The following is a 26642-nucleotide window of genomic DNA, read 5'->3' on the forward strand; positions in this document are numbered from 1 at the left end:
AGGTTCAGCCTTGACCAGTCAAGTTGGGGAAGCCAAACAGCAATCAAAACATCCCAGTTTGGGAGCAGCTTTCCACTGGGGGTGGCACCTACGACTGGGAAGATCACAAGTGCCTCAGGAAAAGCCAGTGGTGTTACAGGCAATCAATAAATCAACCAGAAGTGTCATTAACCCAGAGAGAGAGGAAAGGAGCGATGTGGGAGAGCCCATGCGTACACACGTACACACTTACACGTGTGCACACACAACAGTGAAAGGGGGCCTTTTGCGTCGAGCCCGCCTTTCTGCTGGTTCACGAGTTATCGTTGGGTGCCTTTAAGGTTCAGGACCCTCACAGCTGGCTGGATCCTGGGTTGAGCTCATTATATGCAGTTCTGAGCAAAGAATAAAGCGAAAGGATACTTTTCTCTGAAACATTATTATTAACTGGAAGATTGTAGGAGGTATTTTCTTGCATTCTGTGAACTCGCCTGCTCAAATGTGGAGAGTTGCTTTCTGAGAAAAAAAAAATGAATTCGTTGAAGTTAAACTCTCAGAAAGGGCAGATGGAGGCCTCCCATCTAGACACTGCAGTTCAGTGAGTCTAGTCTGTGTTAGTGTTGGATTCCAAGTCAAGTTCCAGCTTTGGTTCTGTGGAGCCCTCTCTGTTTGATCACTCAGGTTCTGGTTGTACAGACATAAAGCACTGTCTTCAGAGAGCTATAATAGTCTGACCAGTTTAACTGGTGGCACACGCTACATCTACCTCACATACTTAAGTGTCTGTGAATGTTCCTTTGCATACAGCTAAGCATCTTAATATGAAGTCATCCTGGTTTCTGTGAGTGGTCCTTAAAAGCACCAAGAAACCCACCCTAAGAAAAGTTCAGAGGAGAAAATGACATGAGACAGAGGCAGAGCATGGAGGGCTGCAGACACAGGCCAAAGGATGCCACGCATTGCCAGCTGTCACCAGAGCTCGAAGATCCACAGGGGAAGGGTCCTTTGCCCAAGCCAGCAGAACCCTGTGGGTACCAGAAAGATGATGAAATACATTTCTTTTGTTATGAGTCATCAAAGTGGTGGTAATTTGTTAATACAGTCCTGGAATTTTACCCTGATTGATGTTAATTTGCTCCCTCTGTACTTGACTGAATAATACACAGTGAAACAAAGACATGGTATCAGACAATAGTTAGCAAACTGGGATGACAAAATGCATCTCTGTCTTTCTTGTCCACTTCAAATTTACTTCCATTCCAATTTGAATATTTGAGATTCAAGAGGGCTGTGCAGAAAGAAAGAGATCTGTGGGAGAAAAGGAATATGATGAGCTTTTTTAATATGGTCATCATTATGTAGGGGAAGAAACTAGTCACAATGCTGGATGCCAGAGCTGAAGTGTTCCAGTTACAACTGGTTTGTTTGAGCCAGTGTTTAACAGCCGACAGAAATGTGCCTGCCTTCCTTCCTTCCTTCCTTCCTTCCTTCCTTCCTTCCTTCCTTCCTTCCTTCCTTCCTTCCTTCCTTCCTTCTTCCTTCCATTCTCTCTCTTTCTTTCTTTCCTTCTCCCTCCCTCCCTCCCTCCCTCCCTCCCTCCCTCCCTCCCTCCCTCCCTCCCTCCCTCCCTCCCTTCTTTTCTTCCTTTTTTTCTTCTTCTTTGTTTTTTAAATAAAATATGTATCCAGCACACTAGTCATGACTTTGAAGTTGTCTCAAATCTTAAAGAAGCTAAAATCAGCTCCAAACCTTCACTGGTATCCTTTTGCAGGAAGGTTTTCTGGGCAGGTAGGTATTTCCTGTCCAAGTAGCAGTAGGGAAAAGAATAAATGCCAGCCATATACCATGTGCCAAGTCTGCAGACACCGACATGACAAAACATCAGTGACCTTGCTGTCTGGATGCCTCAGAGATGTCCTGAGGGATGAATCCTCTTGTGTGCTTGTCCTGCTCCCCATGAGATGGGGCTAACTCTGAGCACAGAGGTGCCAGGCCAATCTCAATTCTCCTCTCCTCATTATTTCCTTACTTTGAAGGGCTTCTTCCATGACACCAGACTAATACGACCATTTAAAGCCGGTATCATCCCTTTCTGTCTGACTCCCTGCCCTGCTTGATGTTCCCCCAGGATCTTTTGTTATGAAGCTGTGGTTTAACTATTGCCAAGCTGTTTGCACAATGTGTGTAAAGGAACAGTTCTCTGCCTGCCTTTCCACAGAGTAATTCATGCTCCAAAGCCAAGTCCATGATTTCCTCTTGTGAAGAGATTGTAAAACAGAGTTGATAATTCTCCCTTGTGGACTATCACTAGGCCACATTGAGCTTCATTCTGAAGCTACTCATCACATCCAAGAAGGATGTCTTCTGTGTCTGGCTGGAACTGGGCAAATGGTTTACACTCAGTGTTTGATGAATGAAGAACAGAATGCCTACCCCTTCCTGTAATCAGTGAGCTCCTCAAGCCCTAAAACTCACAAGTCAGCAATGACCTACAAGCCTTTCTCTGTACTTATGAATATTTAAGAGATTTGTTTTTTTCGATGTCTAAAAATTGGATAAGACAATATTTTTATTTAAAATGTAACATAAGTTCTTTCCAGACAATCTGAAAAATAAGAATAAATGTGAGAGCACAATTTATCTTTGGTACTGTCACCCCAAAATAAACACAATTAATTTTTATTTGTATCTACTTAACAATATATCCCTATAGTCAGGGAAGCAAATAATTGTGATAAAGTGTGGTATGTACAGAAACAGACCACCACATAGCAGTATTCTCTGTCTGTCTGTCTGTCTGTCCCTGTCTCTCTGACATTGTGTCTCCTCTGTGTCACACACACACACACACACACACACACACACACACACACACACACACTGTGGTCACTGTCTATATTAGTTAAGGTAAAGCAAGTTGTTACAAAGTCCAGTCTCCAAAACACCATAGAAATATGGGTGTTGTTTGCAGAATGTCTATAACAGCCACTCATGATGAGTATATCAGTACAGGCTGCTCCATCTGTTAGAGTTTCTGTGCTCCCACAGGACAGGAAGTATATGTGTAGGGGTTGGCGTATGGAGGGATTAAGAGGCAGACTCAGAGGTGGCTCCTGTTACTGCCATCTCCCCTAGCTGGTGCTCAGTCCACAAGGCCTCATACATGTGCAAGGAAGTGAGAAAATATTCAGACGTGCACCCACAAGCAGAAAGAAAATGTGTTTATCAAACAATTAGCCAGTCTCTCCAATGTGTTGAATATATTTCCTCATAACCTGATATTTTTCTTTGAAAATAACTTAATTGAAATGATAAAATAATATTTATAATTACTCTAGAACTATTTAGGCAAATAGTAATGCTTATGGAACTCTCAACTTTAAAATACATTCAAATACATTTTTTTCCCATGGCAGTCAATCTGCCTCATAGATCCTATTTTTTGGCAGATAATATCGACCTATTTATTCAGAAATCTGCTTGGTTTTAGATGTATAACATTCTGTCCTATTTCCTATATTTTGCATTTACCCAGATATTTTCCTAATACTCCTAAAATCTGAATCACTTACTTTTTTTTTAATGTATGACTCTTGTAATTGATATGCATTTGGATATTGTGACTCAATCTAGGAATCATTGCTCCTAGAAACCTTTACAATTTTTTGATAATTATTCTGCAATTAAACCATTAGCTACACATCTGTTACCATGCTCTATGATTTCTGAATCATTTTTCCTTACATAGAGATTTTTGTAACATTATTTATTTTGTCAACCAACATGCTATGTTATACTCATGGTGTTTTATAATTTGCTTCTCTAAGAGTAATTTTCCTTTAGTAAATTGGAAAGTAGTCATTTCACTTTTTATATTCTGCAACTGCTTATTTTTTAGAACTGGATGCGCTAACAGAGAACTCAGTTTTCTAAAGTCCCTCAGTGAATATGAACAAAAGAAACAAAGGAAGAAACATTGAATTATTTGTCTCTAAACAAAACTAGGAAAGATTTCTGCTTGACTTCCTTTTACTCACTTCCATCTACTGCTGGATTCTAAGCACTTGTAATCTGAGCTGCAAAACTCGACTCAGCTATAGGAACATGTTCATTCCATGTCTCTTTCATATGCGCAAAGCAGCTTTGTAAGCCAGACACTTGCTGGGGCCTTTCTTAACACCAAAAGTCTTACATCTATGCAGTGATCCTCTTCATGTCCAGCTCAACTCCAACATTCCACTTCCGTCTTCAGCTCTCTTAAGTTACCTTAATTCTGTAGTAAGAGATAATTTCCATTGGTAAATTCACTGCAGAGATAGGCTAACATAGCAATAAATGCCAGTCAAATGTAATCCGTATGGAGCCCCAATGCCATCCCTCCCACCTTATTTTCATCTTACAAGGTAAGTCCTAGAAATTCAAAACTTCAAGTCCTGTCTTGCCATGTGATCTGATATAAGCCCAAAAATTTGCTATTTTCTGTCTTTTATAGTACTCATAGTGTGTCATGAGGAACCCATTAATTTTGAGATAGGTTCTACTTTTCCCTCACTGAGATGTGCATGCTTCCTTCTTCCACCAACTAGACAGAAATCTCACTGATTGAAGAGACTGTTTCCCTCACAGTCACTTAGCATGGAAGGACCAGAGACACATCCAATGCTTGGGTTGACCATGTTAAAAGTGAATTTCAGTTTCTCATTTCAAACTTCTTCTCTCATTTAAGTTTGTAAAATCTCACAAAACTCTATAGCTTCTTTCTCCATGAGTGTGCATTATTATTTGGAATATCTGAGACGAACTACAATTTTACAATGAAGAACATTCTCTTGTAGTTCCGGAGGTTAGAGACAAAAGACTAAGTTTCTAGAATCAGACATGAACTTACAACTACCATCATCATTAAAAGCAGGTAGAGCTTATTCTTAACAAACAGCATTGATCCCACCCAATGCGGTGGAACACTAACTGCCTAGTCACTTCTTAAAAGCTCCATCCATAACACTGTTATAATGGCAATGGAATTTTTACCTGAGTTTTGAAGAAAACGACCATTAAATCAAAGCAGCAATCTAATTCAACCCATTTATGGTTAATTCTTACTCTATGAAGCAGGCCTTAGATCCAGTTAGAAAGATGTTGGTTATCCCCATATCATTCATGCCACTGTTGTGTCCATGGTTATAGCTTATCAGGCCAGACAATATTGTAGTTCAGAGGGTTCACAGCTGGGTAAGATAGTTGAGGGCATTTCCCCCAGAGCAGGACAGCCTGAACAACACCTTCCAGCACTGTGTAAGAAAGCCAGCGGGGAGGATGTTTCCAGGTCCATACCAGCTTAATTTCTCCATGTTCTGTAAACACGGCTTCTTATTAAGTTCTATGAACTACCAAGAACAATGGCGACAGCCTGCGTTGATTGGGTATAGTCATTGCAGCCTCCCAAATGACACCTCAAAAAGTCATATCCCACACCTGGCACTGAGTTTTTAACTTGGGAATCTATGACGTCTGGGAAGAGTATTAGCCATTCAAAAGAGCAATTATAAACATGTTCAAAGAGTTCAAGAAGTTCAAAGAGGACATGAGTAGACACCTGAATAAACTGAAAGGGAACAGGAATAAACTCCTAATTGAAGTCCAGGAAGGCAAATGCTTAGTGAAACGATGAGGGCACTCACGGTATAAAAATTGAATTTGCTAAGAGGTCAAATGAGTGAAGAAAACCCAAACTGAAACAAAGCTAGAAATTAAAAAGTCATAAGTTGAAAAAAATCAAGGCTCTAAGACAAGGAAGAGGAATTGAATCATTCAATTAAGAAAATGATAAATTAAAAAAAAAAACAACCCTCATGAACGTTATAGAGAGGAACTCTGGGGCAGCATGAGAAGGTCTAATCTATAAAATGTGGGCATAGAAAAATGAGAACTCCAGGTCAAAGGCATAGAACATTCCTTCAATAAAATCATAAAAGAAAACTTCCCAAATGTAGGGAAACAGAAGCTTATCCAGGTTCAAGAAGCACACAGAACACCAAACAGATCAGACCAGAAAAACAAAACAAAACAAAACAAAAACAAAAAAAACCCCACACTTTATTACATCTAGAACATAAACCTATAGGATGAGGAAAGGAAACTGGAGGCAGCAAGAGAAAAGGCTCAAGTCCCATGGAACAGCAGCCAGTTAGAGAACAGTTGACTTTTCAATGGAAACTCGAGAGACCAGAAAAGCCTATAGTGATGAACTAGTTCTTCTTCCCACCTGCATGGACTGGTGATGCAGTTCAGTCTAGAAGGTTTGCCTGGCATGTAGGATGCACTGGCTTCGATCCCCAGCATAATCCAAGGTAATGTACCTCTGTGGATTATATATTTTGGAATGGGGGATTTGAGTTTTGAACTGCATATTAGTTCCCTTCTGATATTTTCTCAAAGCCATAACAATTAAAGTTACCCACTGTGAAAACACCTGATGTCAAATTTGGTTCTTAGATTGTTTTATTTAATAATTTTATTTTTTGAAAATGTATTATATAATCACTGTGTATACATCACTTTTGCCCCTCCCTTTCCTCCTCCAACACCTCCTTTGTTTCCCCCGTCCCAATTCTTGATCTCTTCTTTAGTTATTATTGTTACAAATACATGTTTGTGTGTGTGTGTGTGTGTGTGTGTGTGTGTGTGTATACATAGTTATATACAAAGGTATATACAACCCACTGAGTTCATTTATCTTTGCTCTTATGTACATGAGTTCAAGGGCTGACCTTTTGGAATTAGACAACCTATGTGGAAGCTTGTCACTGGAGGAGATTGCATCTCCATTTCTCAGCATGCACTGATCACCTGTAGCTCTTCCTGTAGGGGTAGGGTCATGTGACATTTCCTGTCAGTGTTGCCATGCCAACTGGTGTGGTCATTGTGTTGGTCATGTTAAGGTAACCATATTGCTGAGAGTCCATGGGTCCAGCTTTCCTGTAATTTATAGAAGACACTATCTCACAGCAGAAATCCTGATCTTGTGGCTCTTACAATCTTCCCTTCCTTCCATGATTTTACCCAAGACTGAGGTATAGGGATTTTGTTGTAGATGTAACAATTGAGGTTGGACTTCACAGTCTGTACTCTATACATTTTGACCAGTGATGGATCTCTATAATAGTCTACATCTGCTTCAGAAGGAAGCTTCTTTGATGAGGAATGAGGGCTCCACTTACCTGTAGGGATAAATATTTAGAGTACAGTTAGGAAAGTATTATTTGCTTAGGAAAACTGCAGTAGTGGATTCACCCTTCAAGTCTATAACCTTCCCAGCCATGGGCAAATGGCTAGGTTTATAGTATTAGGCATGAACTCTTGCCTATTGAGCTGGCCAAAAGCAATTTACAGATTCAATCCAATCCCAATTAAAAATCCCCATAACATTCTTCACATAAATAGAAAAAAAATAATCCCTCAACTCATATGAAACTACAAAATACCTCAGAGAGTCAAAGCAATCTTGAGTGAAAGGAACAGTGTTGGAAGGATTTCCATTCCAGATTTCAATCTATGTTACAGTGGGATAGTAATAAAAACAGTGTGGCACTGGCACAAAGTCAGAGACATTGATCAATGGCACAAAGTAGAGTACCCAAATATTAATAAATGTAAGTATAGCTGCCGGTTATTTGACAAAGATGCCAAAAATACACAATAGAGAAAAGATAACATTTCCCACAAATGGTGCTGAAAAAGTGCATCTCCACATGTAGAAGAATGAAATGAGACCTATATTTATCTGGACAAAAATCAACTACAAATGGTCAAATACCTCAATGTGAAACCCAAAATATGGTAACTGAGTGAAGAATTCATTAGCAGTACCTACATGATATAGGTTTAGGAAAGGACATTTTGACTAGGTCTCCAGTCCCTCAGAAATTAAGGCCAGTATTTGACAAGTGGGATTTCATAAAACTAAAAATCTCCTGCAAAAGAAATAATCAGCTTAATGAAGAAGCACACACACAGAGTGGAAGATAATCTTTGCCAGCTACACAGCTAATAAAGAACTAATATTTAGAACATATAAAGAACCCTAAAATCAAGAGTCAAGAGAGCAAATGAGCCAAGTAAAATGGGCTATGGATTTGAACAGAATGTTCTCAAAAGAAAAAAATTAATATGGCTAAGAAATATCTCAAAAAGTGTTCAACATCATTAGCATTAAGGACACGCAAATTAAAACTGCTTTGAAATTTCATCTTAAATCCAGTTAGAATGGCTAAAATCTGTAAAACAGCTGAGAATACAGGGGAGAAAGTGGGGAAACTGGAAACATCATTCACTATTTTTGAGATTGCAATCTGGTGAACCCTCAATAGAAATCAGTATAGAGAATGCTTAATAAGTTAAAAGCACATCTTCCACATGACACAGCTACATCACTCTTTGGAATATGCTCAAAGGATCTAAGATTCTATTTCATAGATATTTGCTCAGCCATGTCCATTGATGCTTTATTCATAATAGTTAGAAAATAGAAACAACTTAAATGATCCTCAGTGGATGGATAGATAATGAAAATGTGGTATGCATGCACCAAGAAACATATGCAGGTGTATTCAACTGTAAAGAAAAATTCAATTATGAGATTTCCACATTTATTTGAATATAACATTAAATAGTAAAAAGAGTACTTGGTTTTATACTAAACAGAAATGGGTTAGAATTTAGATTTGCCTACTTTTTACTTTCTGTGAGCTTTGCTACATTCATTATTCTGTTCCCAATTTTTTAAACAATAAAAAAATCATATTTACATTGCATAACTGTTAAAGTAATGAGGATTAATGTTCTGGCTCATCTTAGTTGTTCTGCTAGCCAAAAGCAAATTATTATCTTTAAAATAATTATTAGTCATTATCACTCTTACTTCTTCTTATCATTGGGCATCAAAATCTGTTTTCTATTCAAGGCTTACCTTAAAATTTATCTTCTTCCTTATTACCATAAATAGCAGATGACTAGCAGCCATCGCCTTTCAATCTTAGTATCACCTTACTTGTCATAAGGTCCTTTTTACAAGGTCATTTTTATCAGCTGTTTTTCTATATTTTTATTAGCTTATAACTTTTTCAATATTAAAACCACTTCATGGACTAGTATGATGGCTCAGCTGGTAAAGGCACTTGCCACACAAGCCTCGCCACCTAAATATAATCCTGAGAACTTATGTAAAGGAGAAAGGAGAAAATCTACTACATAAAGTTCTCTACTAACCTTCACACATGTGCCAAGGTAACTATGGTAGTTTGAATGTAATTGGCCCCCATAAGCTCATAGGGAGTGGTACTATTAGGATGTGCAGCTTTGGTGGAGTAGGTATGGCCTTGTTGGAGGAAGTGTGTCACTTTGGGGGAAGGCTTTGAGGTCTCCTGTGCTCAAGATACCACCCAGCATCACAGATGTTTCCTGTTGCCTTCTGATCAAGATGTAGCCAGCACCATGTCTGCCTGTATGCTGCCATGCTCCCTACCATGACGATAATGGTCTGAACCTCTGAAACTGTATGCAAGCCACCTCAGTTAAATGTTTTTCTTATTAGAATTGCCTTGGTCATGGTGTCTCATCATAGCAATAGAAACCCTAACTAAGACAGTAACCTATCACACATAGTATGCATACATATACACAATAAGAAAGGCAGGCATGCAGGAAGACTCCATTTGTCACACAACACTCATGTGGTGACTGCCGGGTAGGTCCCCAGAGCATGTCTCATGTTTGAGTGTTATAGCTGGCTCTATGACCTTCTACATTTGCTGAATAACTTTGTAAAGCACAACTTTTCTTCCCTACCACTAGCCTTGGTGCTTTGGTGCTCATCCTGTAGAACTGTGTCTGCAATCACATACAGTTGAATGGCTTCATGACCAACATGATTTTTAAATGACTTTAAAAGAAATCTGATATATATATATATATATATATATATATATATATATATATATATAATCTTGACATGGTTCTTAATAACCAACATTGCTTTGAGTGAAAATGTGTTCTAGTTGGAAAAGAAGAGCTTTAAAGACCTTTAAAATAGTGTGTTAAATAAAAGACAGGAGAATTGGCACAGCAAGCTGATACTTTGAAAGTATTTTGTAAAGAAAAAAAAGTAGGAAAGACTGTTCTGGAATCCTGTAAATAGCCAGTAAAAATTCACCTTGTCTGTGTATTGTCCTAAGAGACACAATCTCATTTACATTTATTAGAAGTAATGATATAGTGTCCTGCAGATAATTAACACAATAAAATGCTGCTAATTTCACAGTGTCATTATAAAATTTGCTGGTTCAAATTAGAAAGTGATTAACCCTCTGAGTGAGGCAATGACATTTCCGTTTCCAGCCTGTGAATTCAATCTGAGAGGCTGTTCCCCACCTAGGAAAGCTGGGCTTGTTCTTCTGTTGCACCTCCACTGCGACTTTTCAAGAGCCAAAGCTCTGCAGGCAAGCTTACTCAGGATGCTTCTGTATCCCAGAGCAAATCAAGTTCTCAGCAAAAGCATAGGCTTGTCTCAGAGTAGGAATGAAACTGACTTACTTTAAGACAGGATGGAACTAAAGACAGGAGGGATTGTGGGGGAAAGGGGCATTCAAAAACAGAGACCGGGGAAACAATGAACTCAGATGAATAATTGTACTGCCCAGTGAACTTCCTGTTGGCCATGTAGGTATGAAAATTCTCCATTAGCAAGTTACCTTGGGAGCATGCTTCACTTCATTTCTTACCAATTACCTTTGCCTGGACACTACTTTATTCATTGATGGCACATCATTCCTCCACAACTGATTTTAATTAATTTCTTAAAAAGGAATAAATTCATTAAAGAAAAGAGATTTATAGCCCCTCATTTTAAATATTCCAACTCAACCAAAATCCTCTTAAAGAATATTTAATGAGGGAGTGATACTCTAAATGAATGAAACCTGGAGCTAATGATAAAATTGTCCAACCTGTTAAGACAATTACTAATTGAATAAATTTAATGCATACATTTATAAAGCAGCTAAAAATATGATGGATCGTCCTTCCCTCCTTCATTCCTTTTCCTTCCTCAATGATTTGTGGCTGGAGGGTTATAACTGGTGTAAGCAGGGGTGATTTCTTAAGATACAGGGATACAAAGACTGGGGCTTGCTGGACACATTAAAGGATCAAAACAATGAGTCAGTGCTAAGAGAGCTCTTAAGGATGTCATTCTAAGAAAATTTCATTTAGTAATTTTCTCTGTATTGATGAATTCATTGACTGCTGATACCTTCTTCACAGTGCGATGCAATTTTAAGTTCAGCTCCTCCAACTGTGTTTGGAGAACCAGTAAGCCAGATTAATCTTTCACACCCCACCAGCTCTCAAGTGAGAAAGACAATAAAACATCTGCTCCTAGCTAAAGTCCACCAGGCATCCCAGCTGAGAAATGAGTTTTCTCACATTTGAATTCGTGTTTACTTAAAGCATGTGCGTGCTGCACACACACACACACACACACACACACACACACACACACACACACACACACACACACAGAGGAGTCTTCCATCACCTTACTCAGACTGCCTTATCTACAGCCTAGAGGCACCATTCCACGCTTGTTATTATGTTTCTTTCCTTGGTAACATTACAAGAAATTAGTTTCCTTACTGTACCTTATGCTGAAAAGATAGACTGGGGGAAAATACATATTTAAATAGATCTGATCACAGCTCCACAAAACCCATGTGGAGATCACATTTTGTTGGCATTGTTCTAGTACAACCCAAGGCAGGAAAGCACATATTGAAAGGTAGTCCCTAATTTATAGGTGAAATCTGCAGGACAGGAGTGCCTTGGAGCAAAGGGCGTAATCGTTGAGTGCACCGATTGGAAAGATTAGAGATGACAGAAGACAAACCTCTGGTTACACAATATTTTTTTTTCAGTGCAATTAAGCTGAAAATATTTCATCCACTGTCAAGGAGACAAATTGCTTAACTTTAATCTATGCAACAATTTCTCCCACACATAAATACCCTTTCACTATCAACCCTGGTGCCTCCTCCCCTACAAATTCAACACACACATACCCTGTCACCTTGTCTGTGAGCCTTTGTCCTCTTATCTCCTCCACATCCATCTTTCCTTCTGTCTTAGGAGCACTATTCTCTCTTTTGCTGTGCATTTAATTTTAGGTCACTTGGTTGGCGATATTATTTATAGTATAATTATATCTGGGGAGACATGCAGCTTATTAACTCAAAATCTTTTAACTTATCTTTTAAGCTGTGCTCGTGTTGATGAGTCATTCTGTTGGCAGATTAATTTGTGGAGTAGGTAGACTTGCTCCATTTTATACCTAGTGAAAGTCTCAAGGATGGGAAGAGTCCGAGATGTGCTTCTATGTTTTGATGGAAGCTTTGAGGTACCCAGAGGGACATGGTAATTTCTTTTTGTTTAGAGTTTATGTGAAGCTGGTGAGTCTGTTATACCACACCCAGAGCTGCTGCTCAAGTTCTAGTTAAACATCTCTGCTATGTGCAATACTAAGCATTTTACATATACACTTTATTTTCTTCTTGTAGCAATTCCACTGCACAGCTATTTTTATACCAATTTTACACGTGGAGAACTAGAGCTTCAGCTTAAACTGCCTTCCCTGATGAAGAATTGGGAAATAGCACTTGGATCAGGTTGGTGTGGGTCTAATGTTCACACAAACCCACTACATTGTTGTAGTTTATGCAAATCAATGCATTTTCAGTGTGTCAATTTTAGATGAGCATTTAGAAAGAGCGGTGACTTAAATGGAATGAGTCTGGCTGAAGCATCATGCAAGTGTTGACTTATATCCACTAGTCACGCAACACACAGAACGGCCCTTCATCTCCTTGGAGCCTTGTTTTTCTCAGTAGTGAGTCCAATAAAGCTTTCCATAATGCAGCATCATGGGTGTTTTCAGTGTGCAAGTACCCAAAGATGCATCACTTAGCAATTCACCTGCAGATATTTCTGTATTACTATTGGCTTGGCTGCATTTACTTCTGGTTATTGTCCTTCTGAATTGTTCTGTAGTTTAGATAACACGTCTCCACAAAGTCAAGAACAAAAGCTTTTGACAAAATGTTGAAACCATTTCAGATGGGAACATGGCTGAGTCAGTGGAGCAGGCTGCCAAGACCAGGTGGGGAAGTAGCTACTGCCTTGGGGCACTTGGCTCCCAAGGCTCCCCTTGCCAGGGCCTCCTGCCTTGATGAAGTTGGGGGAGTTTGTTGATATATAGCTTGGCAGGCATAAGTTGACATGTTTTTTTCAGGATGGAAGAAGAGTTGCATATGAGACAAGAAGGTTTCCAGGTAAGAGAAGAACAGATGTCCTGAGTAATAGAAGTTCTAGAGAGACACAAGGAATGTACATGTTATTACAGCAATTATTCTAGAGAGAGGGGAAAGGGGGCGAGGAAATGAGAAAAGGAGAAAAGTGGACATCGAAGTATTTATACTAAGTCTTTGGAGTTGGAGAGATGACTTCTACAGACAGAAAGAAAGGAAAAGGGAAGGAGGAACAAAGACTTTTCTGTCACCTAGGCACCTAAAAAGATGGACAACCATCCAGTAAGATCTGGGAAGCAGGAGGAGACCTATGGATGAAAGGATATTCCATGAAGTAACTTGTGGTTAAGCTGAGTCTGCGGGAGCTCCTATAGACACACAGGATGTAAGAGAAGTCTGACATGGCATGCTGACACTTGTGTGTAATCAGTACAAGTGACAACAGAAGCTATGAGCATGAAGGAACTCCTCCAGGAAGAGAACAGAGGGAGGCTGGAATAAGTTTTAGGGTAGTGCAATGAAGATCACCAGCACACAAGGCAGAGGAACACATGGTAAAGGAAAAATACTTCTGGGTGGTAAAGGAAATGTTCTGATGAACAAGGATCAGAGATCTTCAGGAAGCTTCCACTAAAGAAAGAAAACCACCAAACAGGAAACTCAGTCAAATAAGATAATCTTCAAGGACGTGTATGGATAAAAATGTCATAATGAAGCCCAGTCATTGTGTACACTGAAAATTTTAATTAAAAAAACCCCAAACCCAAACAAAACCAGCCAAACAAAAACAAGACAATGTTTACCAGTTTTGCTGCTTATAGGCAACTTTTTTCAAGTGCATAAAATATGATACATGGCTCAGTAGAAAAAAATGACTGACCCCACCCAACAATATGGGCTTGAGCAGATACGATACTTTGAACTTCATAGTAACATCAATAAATCAAATTAAAAATAAGTAATTCATGTACAGCAGAAGCTTAAATGCCAGGGTATCCTAAAGAAAAATTCACTTTGGCTTTTCATAGCTCCAGCATGCATTTTGCAGCAAATATTTCCATTCAAAAGGAGAGTGGGATGCTGGGGAGCTTTAGGAAAGTAGTATTCTGCCATCCCAAAGGTAAAGACATGTGTCTGTACTAGGCAGATTCCTATCCAGGTAAAGCTTGTTTTCTATCAATTCTTGATGGATGTGCCCTGCAGTGATGCCTGGCACCTCACCATAGTTGGCCTTAAAGATAATTTAAGGAATTAAGGAACTCTGTTTCTAACTATAGGATTACCTGCCAATTTCATTTGAGCAAGACACTAGATTAACTATGAAGATGTTGGCAATGTTGGCAGAAATGGTGAAACCAGAGTCGGAAGCTGTGAGTTCTGACACACTTACTGATTTCCCATCTTTGTTTAGTGAGTGTGGAATGGCTGCGTATTCCAAACACACTGTGGCGTATTTTGCAGCGCTGTGCTCTTACCCTGCAAGGAAATGTCACGAAACATGACAGAATCCGCTAATAAGAGTTTTATTAAGATAAAAGGGACAGAGAGTGCTCAGGCCTGTGGGAGACACATGTATAGAGAAGAAGAAGGAGCCGGGAATATGGAGCCAGCTTACAAAGGCTGGGCGTGCACAGGTCGATGTAACTATTCCACACATGTGCATAGATCACATGGCTATGCTGCGCACTTACATAAACATGCAAAGTCATGGATCCTGGTTATGAGAGACGCCTTGACCCGGAAATGGCTATCTTGACCTGGAACTGGCTAGGCGGAAGTGTCCAGGTCCGCCGGGCATGCGCAAACACACCCAACCGTGGGGGCGTGTTGTGAACCCTTCACACTGGAGTTTGGAGCTAAAGAAAATACAGTAACTTTCTTAGGTTTTGGGTCTTTACTAACAAAGCAAAAGTCTAATCTTGGGAAAGTTTTGGGTTATTATTTTTCATATCACCAGGGAACTATTTAAAACTTAAACTCAATGATAAAAATCAATAATCTTGACATTGTATAAAACAAAGCTGATAGTACCATACATGACTACAGTATCAGGACATGATGCTTGATTTAAGGTCTTATTTCTGGTCTCTTATTGTCCTCTTCCTTCCTGATTTGAGATAGTCCTGAGAGATAGTATACACACTGGTGCAACTAACTATCCAAGAAAGAAGAAGAAAGCGGGACAATAAGGAAGAGAAAGACTCTGAATTAATATACAAATTCACAAAATCGCTATTGCACTGGAATAAAGAGAGATGGTTTGGAGCGGTAATGGGTACTTCCAGAGGCCTTTCTGTGTCCTGGGAACTGTGCTACCAGGTCTAAGGTCATTTCTTTCTTTTTCTTGAGCAGGGGTGGGGGTTGGGGGTAGGGAGCATGGTGAGGGGTTGAGACAGGGTTTTTCTGTGTAGGCTGTCCTGGAACTCAGAGAACTCAGCCTCCCAAGTGCTGGGATTAAGGTCAGGTATTCCTTAAGGAAACTCAATCTGACTTCTGTAAAGAAGTTGCTGAGGAGTGAGTGCCTCAGTATCAAGGTGTCAGGCACCAACCTGTGTGTTTGACACAAAGAAAACAACCAAATGTTTACTTTGCGTTCTTACCCCCAGCAGACAAAGGGTCATTCAGCAGAAGGGGGTGCGAGTGGGGTGAAGATCTGAAAGGTCCGTATATACTCTGGCAAGTTCAATGTGTCTCATTCTAGGTTATTCACTATTGTAAAGGAAGAAAGGAATCCTGGTAATCTATGGGGTAATGCATCCCTCTCTACCCTTCCTTCCCCCCCCCCCTCCCCGGCAATAGAACACCAGCCTTGTGCATGGGAGGCAAACACTCAGCAAACCAAACTCTAATAAAAAGAGATTTAAGTGATGGGAAATAGGTAGCTTGCATATAGCATTTGGAATTTTTTTTCTCTTAAGACTTTACTTCTCTCACTTGCAAATCAGCACACCTATTCAGGAAATGGTTCAAGTCTCAACAGTTACATATGGTTGTAGCAACCATGAGTGTTTTGCTTGTGAGTGAATGATGGAAACTTTGCAACACATGAGGCAGATAGACTATTTATTATCTTACTAACTAAACCGTGGGCCTAGTAAAAGTACAGCTGGACCTCAAAGATGACTGAAATTCGAATGTGTCCAGGAGGCCCCTCCCCTGCTTCCTTGTTTCTGGAATTGTTTATCCTTATAGTTTTCTCCTTGGAGTTAAAACACGGCTATTTAGCATCTAAATTTCAACTCCAAGACAATCCTGAGATTTTAAATGAAAAGTTTTTCTAGGAAATGCAGTGACTGCTTCAAACTAGATTTGGTACCCAGTTTGTAACAAGCAGTGATCCAGGGTTCCTTGAGTCATGACTAGTAGACCACTTAAGCTGGGAACCAGGCACTCACAAACATAGTCCACAAGGTCTGTAAAATAGGATCAACTTCTTAAAACCTCTGGGCTACAATGACTAAAGCTCATTGATAATTTTTAACCATCTACAGTTTTCCAAAAACCAAAAGCGGGTCTGTGTCAAAAGGCACAGTGGCATGTATTTGTAATCTCTGCCCTTGGGAGATTCAGAAAGGAGGATCTTGAATGTGAGAGACCATGCTGGGCCTCAGTTTACAACAAAACAAAGTAAACAAAACCAAACAAAAGCTGTTTATATTCTATCCTCATCACCTACCTACTATCTTTGTGACCCCGGGCAAATGATTCAAGGCCTTCTACCAAAATTCCAAAATTCCGTAGAGCTGCAGTGATAATGGTACCCACCTCATACAGACGTGGAGGTCAGAGTTCTAGAACTGACTGTTCCCCCCACCACCAGAAACTGACATTTGATCACAGCTCTCCTCTGCTAATTGTAGCCTCAGTTCCTCAGGGTTCCAAGGCCAGGGTCCCAGCACTTCCCTGTCTTCTGTGCTTTGTTTGCATCCGGTCTTCTGAACTTTCTTCCTTCACAGTGTTTGAGTTTTCTCCATTTCCCTCTGCCGCCGCCATATTGCAAGAGGCCTACTGAGTGTTCATGTGATGCAGTTATAAGCACCTGCCTTCAATCTCACCTCTGTCTGAACTTTCTCTCCATTCTCCCCGACACCTCTAAATGTCACTTTCATTCTCTTTGAAGTAGCCTCCAATTTATTACTCTAAATAAAAAAAAGATAAAGTTGTTTTCTGCTATCTTGAGCTACTTAATTTTGAGTTTTCCTTACAATTTTAACTTTAGGAAGAGAGTGATGTTAGATTAGTTAGAAAAAAATATGATACCATTATAAACTACTACTTGTGATACAGTATATATACATAAATATCCTATGCTTCAGCAAATTTGTTTATGAAAAACATATATGTATATAGCAATACATTGCTTTACCAATACAAATGCTCTTATATATAATTAACAGACTATATTGAGAGCATTATTTTGTAAGTTCATTATATATACATTGATGTAAATATGAATTGTATTGATATAGCTCTTTATGAATTATTTATGAAAAAGCAAAATTATAAATTAAGTCCTACCTGTTTATTTAAAAATAAGTTTGTAGTAGTTAAATTTTGCTTACTTTTAGTTAAATGGAAATTTAAATATATGCCTTGGGTCACTTTTTCTTGCTCTAGGAGGGCTTTAAAGAAGGAGTTGTAGAATTCTTTAAGCAGGGCAGTTATATCCAGTCATGAATGTGCTTATGAAGAAAAAGCTGGTTGGGAGTTAGGATGATAACTCATTGAGTAAAGGACTTATGCAACTATGAGCACCTGAATTCCCCAAGAATCTATGTTTAAAAAAGCCAGGCCTGGTAGCACACACCTGTAATCACAACATTGGATAAGCAGAGACAAGCAGATTCCTGTGAGTCACTGGCCAGCCAGACTAGCCTACTTGGCAAGTTCCAGGCCAGTAAAAGACTCTGTCTCAAAATAAGTAAATACCAAGTAAATCAATAAATAATGTTAGTGGTGCCTGAAGAACCACACTTCAGGTTATTCTTTGATTTCTACAAGCCGGCGTGAGCACCTGTAGGCGCGCGCGCACGCGCGCACGCGCGCGCACACACACACACACACACACACACACACACACACACACATTCACAAATACAAGTTGATTGCATTTAGATCAATATGTTTGTTGGGATGAATGTTTGGATGAAAGCAGCAGGTGAATTTCAGGTGAATGTCAGCTAGAAAAACCCCTCACACACTCCTTTCTTCCTATTTGAGTTTTTTTCAGGTTTTCCTTGTTTTTTTAAGAAAATGTGATGAGATGATAGTTTGTTTCTAATTGATAAGAAATCAGGGGGTAAAAGCCCAGAATTTTGGTTTTTGAAAGGTTGTAGAATGAATCCTTGAGTAATTAAAAAGGAACTAGTTATCTTTTGAACCAGTAAGACTTCAACGCGTAGCTAGAGATAAAACATCCATGTGCTTTTAAGCGCTGGCTCTTTCTTAGGAAATATAGCATGGGTATTCATTCTCAATATTGTTTAAAATGACTCTGAAGGGGTTTGTATATTTTAAAGACCACTAATTGAAAACTTGAGACAAAATAAAAACAAAACAAACAACCCAACTGAACTCAAAATCTTACCTATTATTCTAAAATGTATATCTTTAAATTTTTCTTAAGTTATCATAGCAGCCTCTTAAATATAGGTGTTCTCTCTATATAAAATAAGTATATATTTATGCTTTTCAATGCATATCAATGTTCTTCCCTTTTGAGTGCTTGTTGAGTGGTGTGAAGTAAATACCGTGATGCACATGTAAGTTTACTGCTTAGAATTTTGGCACCCTGACACAAGAAGAGGGGAGAGAAACCCCAATCAAGAAGATGCTTGCATCAAATCAGCCTACAGGCAAGTGTGTGAGGCATTTCTTGATTAAGAATTGATGTGGGAGTGCCCAGCCCACTGTGGAAGTTGCCACCACTGAGTAGGTGATCCTGGGTTGTATGAAAAAGCAGACTAGTGAACCATGAGGATCAATCCAGTAAGCATCATTTCTCTATGGTCTTCTTCAGTTGCTGCCTCCAAGTTCTTGCCTTGCATTCCTGCCCTGATGCCCCTTTATGAAGGACTGTGACCGAGAATTAGTAAGCCAAATAAGCCCTTCCCTTCCTATATTTAGGGAATGCTTTCTCGCTTCTATTAACCTAATGTAGATAAGCCGTAAGCCATCTGAGACACACCTGGAGGCTAATGTCTTCAGTGAATCTAGACCCTGTCAAGTTGACAGTCAATATTAATCATTACACTTGATTTGTGGAACAACAAAGCAATTTATAATTTATCTCTGTTCTATTTATGTTAGTACTTATAGCTGTACAATTTTTTTTTTTTTTTGTTTTCAAGACATGGTTTCTCTGTGTAGCCCTGGCTGTTCTGGAACTCTCTTGTAGATAAGACTGGCCTGGAACTCATAACTCTGCCTCCTTAGTGCTGGGATTAAAGTCATGCACCACCATTGCCTGGTAGTGTACAAAATTCTTAAAGCATTTGTTATGCCTCATATCACATATGTATATAATTCAAGGTTCTTGGAGAAGAAAGAAGGGTTTAGTCTGATTGAAACTTTATACGTGCACAGAATCATAATTTGGGAAGTAAAACCCAATATAGGCTTCATTCTGTGACTGACATTGCCATCAAGACCTTTCCTTCACACAGCTTGGCATTCCCTGGCATTGTCTCAATTCTTGGATAGGTTTTCTTTTCTTTCTTTCTTTTTTTTTAAGTTTAATTTGTATTCTTAATTCTGTGTACAAGTGTATTTTTTACAAGTATGTGCCTGTGAGTGCAGTTGCATGTGCAGGTCGGAAGAGGGCCTTGGATTTGGAGTTACAGGAACACTAGGAACTGAACTCTGGTCCGCTGAGAGAACAGTATACACTCTTAACTGCTGAGCCATCTCCAGCCCTGGATAACTTTTCTTCTAGGAAACAAACTGGCATATAAGGTCTAGTTTTCACATTATAAAAACCAAAACAATAAGGTATGAAAACAAGTGAGCCTTTTAATTTTCACCAAGGCCAGGTTTTATCATCACATCACAAAGCATAGTCTTATTGCACACTGCTCAATAGAATCCACAAATTCTGATACCTTGAATAAATCAGAAGTGGGTGTGACTAAATTAACTTGACCTATGTTTGCAATGATGGTTTTGATAATGGAAATGGGAAAAGTCTACCCATTGAATTAAGTTGTATGAGGAGATTAAAGCACTTTGTCAACTCGAGTTGAAGGCTGGAGAAGGTTGGGTTCCTTTTAGTAGACTGGTATTTCTACTAATGTGGAATGATGTAATAGGAGAGGCAAAACACCTTAGCTAAAAATTTCTCCTGTCCCTGGTAACAGATGCTCAAACATGAATGTAAGAGCTCTCTGATTCTTTACCTCACATCTGACTTTTGTTAAAGCATTGATATATTCTCAAATTTTGTGTAAAGGATAGTTCCTAATGGTGAATGAAGGACCAAACAACAGAATAATGCTGCCCCAAGAACTGTTGGACAAGGAAGAGTGAGGGTGTGCGGGTATGGGCAGATGTGGCCTACCAGGCAGGGGATTGTGTGTAGTCAAAACTGCTTTTGTTGTAGCATTGCCTAAGGTTGAAGTAGGAACATTTAATCTATGAAGCCTTCAAAACAGAGCCTAATTCATTTCTAGCCAAAGAGAAGTGCCATTGAAGATGATGACAAGTAGTTCTAGGAGCTAGAGAAGTTTGGAGAGGATGAATACTCAGGGCTCTCTGGTGGAGTCAGAAGGAAAAAAAAAAAGAAGTGAAAGAATCCAAGGAATTTCAACTAAGTCACATTTACACACACACAAAGGAAGGTTTAGATTGTCACATGCACCTTAATTATATACTCACACAGAGTGGTGAATTTGGGCTCCTAAGTCACCATAATGGTCTAATAGTGTTATTAATAACAAATTAAATATAACCGAGGTGCTCCACTACAGGGAGGACAAAAGATATTGAGGACCCCACAATTAAACCAGAATGTATTCTCTTGCTAGTACAAACTAGGTGTGTCCTGGTTGAGGGAGTGAGGCTGCCTCAAGTACCTACTTGTAAGAACAGTTACAATCCTTCCTCCACAATGCAGGTGTGTTTAAGGAAGTGCTGAGATAGTATCTACAAGGAATTATGATCTGAAGAAATACTAAAAAAAAAAAAAAAAAAAAAAAACCAGCTTCGTTTTGCATTACTATTGCCCTGTGAATCACCCAACAGAAGTACAGCCAATCCTGCCATGGTGAGGTTTGGCAACTCCTACCATAACAACAATGGAAAGTTGGGACATGAATCAGGTTGAGTGAACTTAGTTTATCCTTAGAGCTGTCGACCTTTTTTTTTTCCTAAATGCCTGTCAAGGATGGTTATTTCTCCCAAAGCAACTCACAGTCTCTGCTTGCCTCTCTCCACTACTGGCCCCAAAAGAAGAACAGAGTTGGGTACACACAGAAAAATATCTACACCAAATAAGGGCAAATGAGCTGAATGTGACTAGTCATAACACAGCAGCTACAGGTCTAGAATCTCCAAGAAAATGACAGGGTACATGCAGAGTCTGAAGGCCAGCTAGTGAATCTGAGTGGAAGATATCTTTACTAATCAAAAGCAGAATGCAGCTTTCAGTTTCAGCTAAGTATTTTCTGGGACCCCCACCTACTGCTTTCTACTGGGTGGGAGTAGGAGACAGTGATGTCATACTTCTCAGAAATCTTACCCCTCCCTTGACTGTAAAAATAGAGGGTTCTCATAAAAACTAAACATATTGTTCTGAATTTATATTATGCACAGTAGCTTCCCTACCACCCATGGTTTTGCAAGGCATGTTCATTTATCTGAGCTCAAACACAGTCCTTAAATATTAAGTGAAAAGTTCTAGAAATAAACAATCCACATGTTTTAAATTGTGTGCCCTTCTGAGTAGCAGGATGAATCGCTGCATTGCCCTGCTTCATCATGGCAGTATGGGAATCATCCTGGCACCTAGCACTGTTTGCTGTAATTGCTACCTGCCTGTGAGTCACATAGCAGCCCTCCTGGTTCCCAGACCACCTGTGAGGTATCACAGTGCTGTGTTCAAGTAACTCTTCTAGGGAGAGAAAGGGAAGGGAAAGGGAAAGGGGAGCAAGTGTGAGAACAAGAGGAAATTGTAGCTGAAGTTTTCTCTGGTCCTGCCTAGCCCCACAGACCCCACAGCCTCTTATAAATGATCACTTAGAAGCTTATATTAATTAAAACTGCTTGGCCATCAGCTCAAGCCTACCACTGACTAGCTCTTACATTTAAACTCAGCCCATTTCTGTTAATCTATATGTTGCCACATGTTCCGTGGCTTTACCTGTGTGCCATTACATGCTGCTCCCTGGACTGCAGCTGGCATTTCCTGACTCCTCCTTCCCAAAATTCTCCTTGTCTGGTTTCCCACCTATACTTCCTGCCTGGCTACTGGTCAATCAGCATTTTATTTATCAGCAAATGAGAGCAGCACATTCACAGCATACAGAACGACATCACCCATCTTCTCTTATGTGCTTCATGAGTTCTATGAGTTCTATTTCATATTTTTGTTAATCCCTTACTAAGTCTAATCTGTAAAATTAACTTTATAATAGATTTATTTTACTAGGAAAATGGTATATGTAGAGAGCTATGTATGTAGAGAGACTATCTGTAGTGTCAGGCAATCACTGTAGCCTTGGAAAGTACCCCCTGGATTCATTCATGACTTCATTCAGTGAATTTATTATGTACTTCTTCTATATCTGACTCTAAATTACATGTTAGAAATAGAGAAATAAGATTCTATTTACACAGTGTTCAGTCTTCAGGGGAATCAGGTGAACCTATAGGTATGACACAGAATAGACATTAAAATGGATATGTATGTTTAGGATGCCATGTGAAGACCAAAAAGAAACCTCAGGTTAGTATTTAGGTGGCTCTGTGGTATATATGTATTTGTGATTGTATGTGAGCACATGCACACCTGTGTGTATATGTGTTTATACGTATGCATGGGAGGTGAAGATATAGAGGAGGCCAAATCAAAAGCTTCTCAGATCTAAAGCTTCTTCAGCTGTGTTGTGGACAAGGCTAGAAAGCAGTGTGCACAGGCTTACACTGTACATAAAGACCAATAAGCTGTCACTGGCAGCAGTAAACAATCTGGAGGTTACAATTTTAAATCATGGAAGAAAAAGAAAGATTCCAAATTGGGGCAGCTGTGGTAAAAGTGAAATGGAGAATAAAAGTTCAAGAAATATACAAAAAAATCATATGCTAACTTTATATTTTTATAATTGTATATGAGTTAATACAATTTTAAAGGAATGATGGAAAGAGGGCAGGAATCTAAAATGTCAATTTCATTCCTACTTTGGCCAACAGAGTAAGTCTGTTGTATTTACCTGTGAGTCAAAAGATAATAAAGAATGAAGTTTGTGGACTAAAGTCATAAAGTAGAAAGGAAGTGCTAGTGAATGCATGGGATTTAAGTGAGTTGGGACTTAAATACTATATGCCTCTACTTGAGGAAGGGTGCAGAAATAAATATGTGGAATGAGCAGATGAAAAGATCAAGTAAAAACCTTGAATAACATAAAAATTCAGCAATAGAGGAGCTGATTACTAGGGAGAAGTGTGTATGATGAACACTGAGAAGTAATATCACATAGGTAGATGGAGCATGATAGCCAATTGTACTATAGCTAGGATACAGTTTGAAAAGTGTTCTCCAAGAAAGTATTCATTTACTGAGGCTGTGAATGGTGAAGCCTTGGAGAGTGGGAATTGTGGGTGGTTTTAGGTCATTAGAGTCACTTCCTATTGGATAGGACAATGGTGGTTTTTATGTGATCCTTGAGTTGTTATGAAAACCTGAGCAAGATAGGCATGGTGGCCTGTGCCTTTATTCCCAGAACTAAGGAGGCAGAAGCAGGAAGATCTCTGTGCTACACAGTAAGACCTTAGTTTGAAACAGCAACAACAACAAAAAATAACAACAATAACAAAACCCAGAGGAACCTTTGGGTCATGTCATAGCTTCTTATTTCTAAATGTGATTGCCTTCTTCAACACTTGCTCCTCCCTACCATGTGACCCCACCTACCATGAGGTCCTCACCAGAGTTGAGCAATTGTCTTGACTTGAACACCCAAAACTGTGAGATAAACAAACCTCTTTTCAACAAGGCTTCAAGTATTTTATTACACCAGTGAAAAAAATGCATGGATATTGAGTAGTGTTTCATGAGGGTGGTTTCAAGAAAAAGGCATTATGTCCGTGCTCAAGGATTCAAAATATTCGAAGGAAAAATGTCTGTTGGACAGTGTGAAGTTCCTTGGAGACCATTACTAGAGATATTTCATTAAAATGATACAAGTTGGGATGCCAATTTACTAGATATAGTATAAGAATAAATGAACTGTGCATTGGATATTAGAACAAGATCCTAATCTCTCTATTTCTTGTCTGTGTATAGTTGACTTTACCAAATGGTTAATTTACTCAAGAGAAAAAGTATTGTATTGCTCCTGGAATCTTGATAAGATAGGGGAGCCTGCCTCTCAAGTTTCCCCAATGATGCTTATCTCATAATCTCCACACTCTTGTGTAATCCCTTGTGCTTGAGTGTGGCTGGAATCAATGAATTGCTTATACTGAACAAAGCAGAGTAGAGGTGATGGGAAATTCCTTCTAAGATTAGGAAGTAAAACAAAACCCTCTGGACTTTCATGTTACACTGAAATCTAATTTCATTCTCTACTCCACTCTTTCTCTTTCCCTGCCCCTGACCCCAGAAACAATCTTTCATGTTATGAAGAGACCAGTGGATATACCCATATGCCAAGGAGCTGATATTTTTATCCAACATTCAGTGAGAGCCTGAGTCCTGAGAACAGGTACAGAATTGACGACAGAAGGGCTTCCAAACAGCATGTGAATCAGTGTGGAAACTAATTGTCTACCAGATGAACCTTGAATAAATTAAGCCTCAGCCAACACCTTGATTGTAGCTTTAGGAGAGACCTTGAACCAGAGGAATTCAGTTAAGCTGCACTCAGCTCCCTGACAAAGCTGTGAGATTAAAGTCAGAATAGCTCTAAACCAGGAGTGAGTATAGTTTGTTACACAGCAATACTTAACTAGTATATAGTGTAAGTACCAGATCTTTATGTCCACCAAAATGATCTTTCTTAAAAATGTATCTTTCTATGAGAAGTTATATTGTAGTATCAGGACTTTTTAGTAACATAATTTACTTTATTATTTAGACATGAAGTGATAAATTTTTCCTGCTTAACCAAAAATCAGCAGCAATTACAGAGCTTTTAATCTTTGTTAACATTATAGTTACACATGTGTTCAGCTGATAATTGAAGGTTAAGAATGCAGGGGAGGTCATCAGGGCTCTTTCAGTTCCTGCCAGCCTAGGGAATGGAGCCCAGCCATTTGTTCATCACTTTCCCTGTGATTAACTCATCACATCTGTCTTTCCTGCCCTCTACCTGCCTCAGCTGGCATCTTACACTTTCTGTTTACTAGACTCAGAAATGCCATGTCTCCTAATCCTCCAATCCTCATGTATAATCCTGTGTTCAACTCAAATGTTTCTTGATTGTATTGGATGTTATCACATCCTATTGACTGCCTGGAGTTTGCTGTTATCTCCAGAGAGTGTTCATCCTTTTGTAATTAACAGCTTATTTGATTCAATGGTAGCAGAGGTCAGGCTGTGTATGTTTTATCATCCTGAGTTTGCAGGGGTATCTGCCCTCCCCTTGAAATATTTATTTTAATTGCTTCTGAGGTTTGTGACTATATCTGTAGGATAAGGAGCGAGTTGTTAAAATATATTTCTCTCCATTTTAATATAGATTGTGACTATTTTATTTGCTTCTGCAAGATGCTGTCAGGTTTATCAAGCATTGGGTTCCTTGACTTATTTATTTATTTATTGGTTGAGCTCCATTCTCCTCCCACACTAAGAACCAGTTTATCATTTGTATACTTTGCTGCCAACATTACCAAGAATTAATTAATGTTTTACATGCAGGAGTTAAAATTCATATCTGGACATTTAGACCAAATATATTTTTATGTATAATCTATTACTTATACTTGCATCTCAGAAACACAAAATGTCATGTGAATAAATCTGTTTTTGCAACATTTGCCAACTATTTCTGTAATTACTTGACTCTTGCAGGTCAATGAAGATGACTAGATAGCTTTCCTTTAAGTATAAATGAAGGTTGCTTGAAAATAATATTTTAAAGAACTAACAACTGT

General features: G+C 39.1%; 1 long non-coding RNA gene across 1 annotated transcript; it reads right to left on the reverse strand.

The window, feature by feature from the left end:
- Positions 1-1188: 1188 nt before the first annotated feature.
- LOC121826869 (uncharacterized) lies at positions 1189-17075 on the reverse strand. The gene is made up of 3 exons (XR_013050064.1): positions 17011-17075; positions 4172-4252; positions 1189-1287 (listed from the first exon to the last, which is right to left on the reverse strand). It is a non-coding gene; the product is annotated as an uncharacterized LOC121826869 (long non-coding RNA).
- Positions 17076-26642: the final 9567 nt, after the last annotated feature.

Source organism: Peromyscus maniculatus, chromosome 1 (genome assembly GCF_049852395.1).
Source record: "Peromyscus maniculatus bairdii isolate BWxNUB_F1_BW_parent chromosome 1, HU_Pman_BW_mat_3.1, whole genome shotgun sequence".
NCBI lineage: Eukaryota > Metazoa > Chordata > Mammalia > Rodentia > Cricetidae > Peromyscus > Peromyscus maniculatus.